Here is a 5,550-nt window from a genome sequence, read left to right as displayed (position 1 = left end):
TGGCGTGATTTTAGTCTGTTAAGATTCAGAAGTGGCAGGTCACTATTCACGGGTAGACTAGGATTTCTTGAGATCTTGTGAAATTCCTTCATAAGGGCATTAGATCGGCGTAGATCAGGTGGCATTATACCAGTTAGCAGTGGAAGCCAATGAACTGGAGTAGATGTGATTGCGCCAGATATGATGCGCATTGTGGTATTAAGCTGGGTGTCAACAAGCCTTGTATGATGACTGTTCATCCAAACAGGTGCACAATACTCGGCACTTGAATACACCAAACCCAGGGCTGAAGATCGCAAAGTGGTTGCTGAAGAACTTATTTTTGCTTTTTTCTTTTAGGGTGGGCCGATCCCGACTGTACTGCAATGCCGGGCCAACCCGTGACAGAGGTGGAGCAAGCTCCTAGCACTCCGTCGATTTCCAAAAATAAGTTTAATATTCTGGTCGTGCGATGCACGACGTATCAGATATTAAGCTGATAAGAACAGATAAAAATGTTTTTTATTCAAATAAAAGTTTAATATTCTGGTCGTGCGATGCACGACGTATCAGATATTAAGCTGATAAGAACAGAAATTTTTTTATTAAACAATGTTTTAAGAAAATTTACAAAGAAAATAACAAACTACACAACAATTCCATAATATAAAAACTGGCATAAAAATGTCCAGGACTGTTCTTTTATATTATGATCACTACACTATACTGCACTTCACTACACACACTACAAACTCACTACATCGCTGTAGTCCGTCATAATCGGTAAAGCAGTCTCTTTCTGCCTCACTGTCACAACCACGGCCTCATGTGACCTTACTACCCCGGTATTCACCTTGAGAGGCTGAGGAAAACCGTGGGAAAACCCCAGTCAGGGTACTTGGTCATCTCTGTCGGACACCGGTGATGTGCTCCACATAGATGTCGCGAGTGAAGCTAATTGTGTCCGACACACATAGTTTCTTGAAGAGATTCAGGTATCTTTTGCTGCAGATGGAACGCAGCACTTTGTCATTAGCTGGGTCCCAAGATCCCAAAGACCCAACTAAGATGGCATCAATCTCCACCGATTCGAAACGAGCACGAAGAGCCGTCGCCAAGGTAGCGTATTTCTCTCTTTTGGCCTGTCTGGCATCTTCAAAAGCAGATCTTCTATTATCAAATGGGATTGATATATCCAAAATGAGAGCTTTTCCGTTTTTGACGATAACCAGGTCTGGTCGCAAGTTGTCGTGTACCACCTGGTTCTCACTGAAGATATTGAACCTTGTAGCGGCTGCCCTTTTAACCCTGTTGACTACAGCATTGTGTCTCTGCTGATAGAGTGCAGAGTATCTCATGCAATGATTGGCTACATGAGGCAGGGTTTCATTTTCGTAACCGCATCTCCTACACTTCTTGTTGCCATCAGATGTAGATCGGCGACTCCCATTGAGCGGTAGAAGGTTTAGCCTAGCTCGGTGGATAAATCTCCAGTCTGCAAATCTGGTGTACAGACCGATCCTCAAGAAGTGGGAGCTGGATGAGTCAGCGGCTACGCAATCCATAACTTTTCCTTGATTGGGCAAATTGACCAGTCTATTAAGGTGCTTCGACTGAAGGTTTATTCTGAGGGTCTTCAGCACCTTATGACGGTCATTACCGTACAAGGTCTTATCATTGATTTTAATGCTTGGGACGAAGTCCTCCATTTTCCATGTGACTTGGTTTCTCGCCGATGCCTTTCTAGCTTGAGTCCAGACGGATTGAAGAGGATTAGAGTTCCGTCTGAACTCACCTTCATTGTTGCCATTCAAGTACGCAGAAAGATCATCATCTCTAGTTGGTCTTCCAATCCTCTTCTGGACCAAGATCTTGAGGTCCTCTAGTGCAAGCTCAGCAGTGCACCGATCAGTAGAGGTTAACAGCTTAAAAGCATTATCGATGAGATGGAAGTCGGAATCATTTTCTGCTACAGGCAACCCAATGCATCCTGACTTAGTAGGGCCATAGAGGTAGTCGTTAGAGGCCTCTTGAGATAAGTATAAGGTCTTCTTTACTTCGGCCTTAATAAAACTGTCGAGTTTCGACCACTCACCCTTATTGTGTTGTGCATTCCTCATTATAAATTGTAATGAAGGATAGAAAAAGGCCTTCAAGGCATCAATTCGTTGCCAAGGAGCTAGCTTAGATTGTAGTATCTTCTGTGCAATTAAAATGACATCAGCAAGCTCCTTGGTGTTGGATGAGATGTGGAATCCAACCGGTTTCCCCAGGAACTTTTCAAACTCACCATCTTGAAGTGCTCTAATTTCTTCATCTCCTATTTTAAACACAGAATTTCTCGTTCCAACTGGGGTCTCTCCAGACAGATGTAAACTGAAGGACTTCGACGCTTTTAGTTTGATGTTAATTTTCTTGGATAAGGTATCGATGACATTAATATTATCCTGAAGTTTCGTCGGATCGTCTGACAAAAGGACAATGTCATCAGCATAAGCGAGAATCTGGTGTTCTGAATTCTCGCTCTGAATACTTCTTATAATGGGGTCAATCACAAGGTTGAAGAGAAGACCGCTCATTGGGCAACCTTGTCTTACACCACACTCGATAGAAATATTTTCTGTGACCCCATTACAAGTCTGTACACGGGTGGAAGAGCCCGTATACATATCCTTAATTATCTTCTTCAATTTAGCGCCAGCACCACTTCTGTCAAGCGCCGCAAAGATAGCGTCATGCGGCACGGAGCCAAATGCATTTGAGAAGTCCAGCCAAGCTGCCAAGAACTGTCCTTTCTCACATCTTGCTTTATCGAATTTTGTTTTGAGCGTGAAGTTATGCTCAAAAACTCCGTCATGTGGCAGAAAACCCTTCTGCGCTGGCGCTAGAATTTTATTATCCATCATCCAGGTGGTAATCCTCTTAGCTAAAACACCTGAATATAGTTTATAAATAGTCCACATGATGGCAATAGGACGCCAGTTGGTAATGTCCTGCGGATCGCCTTTCTTATAAATTAAGATTGTGACTGATTTCTTCCAGTCGCTGGGGATCTTTTCATATTTCATGCAGATGTTAAAAATTCGAGCCAGCAGTGTACAGGCTGGATCAACCATCTTCCAGTGTTTATAAGTTAGACGGTCGTCCCCTGGAGCTGTGTTTTCACATTTTTGTAGGCGACTTTGAACTTCTATAGGCGTGATCCTAGAGGTGTTCACGCAAGGAGTATTCTCTGGTGGCCGAGAATTAAAGTCTGATAGGTCGCTCCTTTTACTTTCAGAAGTTTTCTTGAAGTGATCAGTCACAATCTCGTTGTCGATGTTACACCTCCGCCCGTCATCTCCGAGGATAAGCCGCACGGCTTTCCTTCTATTGTTCCTGTATAAAGATTGAATATACTTCGGGTCGTCGGGGTCCTTTTTCTTCTGAGATGAGTCGCCTTGGTGAATAGGGATTTTAACAATATTTTGAGCATCCTCGGTGACTTTACATAGAATCCCTTCGAATCTCTGCCAGTTGGTATGGGAGATTCCTTCCCGAAGTATAGCATCTAACGCCGGAACATGGATATGGAGAGGTGACTTATCATCCACATCAATAATAGCAATATCTTCCTGGCCTGGTTGATCGTCACCGATGGGATCTTGAACAATCTCAATATCAACCAAAGGGTCTAAACCCTCTCGAGGCAAGGCGTTCTCCTCGGTGGCACAGGAAGATTGGAGAGTCAGGGACTCGGGAGGTGTACCACGCAACTCCCTCATCATTGAATCAGTCTCAGAGGAGATGGAATTATCTGAGTTACTGATCATAAAGTCAATATCAGGAGTGGTATTCAAAATAAGATCATCATCATGGCCAATAATGGAGTCAACTGAGGGAGCCGTGGCCGGCCCAGACATTGTCGGCACCGGGTGGCTGTCTCCAACACAGCCCTTCTGTGGAGGCAGAGCCACAGGAACGTCGCCCGACCCGATGTCCACAAGATTGGATGGGCTCGGGATTGGTGCGGGCACAGCTCGAACTACAGCCCGTTCCGTAGCAGGCACAGCAGGGACCACAGCCTGTTCCGGTGCGGGCACAGCTTGATCGTCTACCCGTTCCTCTGTCCTCGGTGCGGGCTCAGCTGGATCATCAACCCGATCAGGAGTCACCGGTGCGGGCACAGCAGGATCATCAACCCGTACTGCAACCACCGGTGCGGGCACAGCTGGATCGTCAACCCGTACAGCAACCACCGGTGCGGGCACAGCAGGATCATCAACCCGATCTGCCATCACCGGTGCGGGCACAGCTGGATCATCAACCCGATCTGGAGCTTGGCCACCACCACCTCTCGTTCTCCTTGTTTTCCTCGTTGCCGGCTTCGGGAGGGCCACCTCATTCTGACTGCGTAACTGCTGGTCCCGGTGCCACTGCAGATGGTTCCGAAGTCCCCCGGTGGTCGGGAACGTCTTCTCACACTCCTTACAGGCATAGGCGAAGATGGTAGCACTTTCACGTGCACGCCGTAATGCCTGTGGAGTAGAAGATCTACACGAGTGACTTGTAGGACGGAGGCCTAACTCACTACTACATTTACAACAAATATTAATTGTAGAAGTGATACGGATGCCGTGGTTCCGCTCCAAATGCCTCTCCAGGGACCTCCGTGTGGCCGTCCAGTCCTTGGCTTTGAACGTGGACCTGCAATTAAATTCAGTACAGTCAAAAAAGTCCGCAGGTGGATGGCGGACAATCAGAGTAGCTTCCCGGCGCCGAACAGGAAGAAGAATGTCATCATCTGGGTCAACATCAATAGCACGATCCTGGAAATCACTCATAAAGTAAAAGAAATTAAAAATATATTGAAAAAGAACGATACATTACAGACCACAGCATCATGCAGTTGAAAATTCAAAGCGGAAGGCCGTTACCAAGCAACCTCGTGCAGGTGGGCAGCACTCACTAGTCAAGGCAATGGCTGCCTTCAAAGGCCGGCTGCTAGGTAACCAAGCAACTCCTTTAGTGCACCATCTAGTTCATAGTTTCCATGGTATCTGAAAGTAAAACAAAATGAGGGGTACTTAGGGCAAGCGAGTTCCCAAGCAACGCAAGTTATCTATGGAATTTAAAGTAAACAAACAATATGGCGGACTTAGGGCAAGAAAATTAACCAATTTAAACCCTTAAAAATTAAATAAAACCACCACGCACACACAAGATAACACTAAACGCAATAAAGGACACTTAAATCTACACAAATACTCCCTGGAAACTATGAAATAAAACCAAGATCACGTAGAAAGCACACTAAAGATCACTGCACAAAACTACACAAGATCTTCACGTCCGTAGGTTTAACCTCTAATTGCCCTACACGTGCCTCCTGGGTGGTGCTAACTGAGCAACAGTGAAAACAGGCAGCCAGACTATCCACAGGATCTCCTGGCAATGACATATTTTCGACGAAATAATAGAAACAGTTCTTCTCAGAACTCACTAGCGAGAAACATTGGTCCATCTATCAGTTTAGTACGATAGTCGATACATACATAATCGATAGGTGATGTGTACACGCTTTGGAACATA

At 45.5% G+C, this 5,550-nt stretch overlaps 1 non-coding gene across 1 annotated transcript; it reads right to left on the bottom strand.

The window, feature by feature from the left end:
• Nucleotides 1-335: 335 nt before the first annotated feature.
• LOC137497165 (U2 spliceosomal RNA) lies at nt 336-520 on the bottom strand. The gene has a single exon (XR_011017705.1). It is a non-coding gene; the product is annotated as a U2 spliceosomal RNA (small nuclear RNA).
• Nucleotides 521-5,550: the final 5,030 nt, after the last annotated feature.

Source organism: Anabrus simplex, chromosome 1, assembly GCF_040414725.1.
Source record: "Anabrus simplex isolate iqAnaSimp1 chromosome 1, ASM4041472v1, whole genome shotgun sequence".
NCBI lineage: Eukaryota > Metazoa > Arthropoda > Insecta > Orthoptera > Tettigoniidae > Anabrus > Anabrus simplex.
The sequence above is the reverse complement of the archived record's forward strand: the minus strand, read 5'-3'. Positions and strand labels throughout refer to the sequence as shown.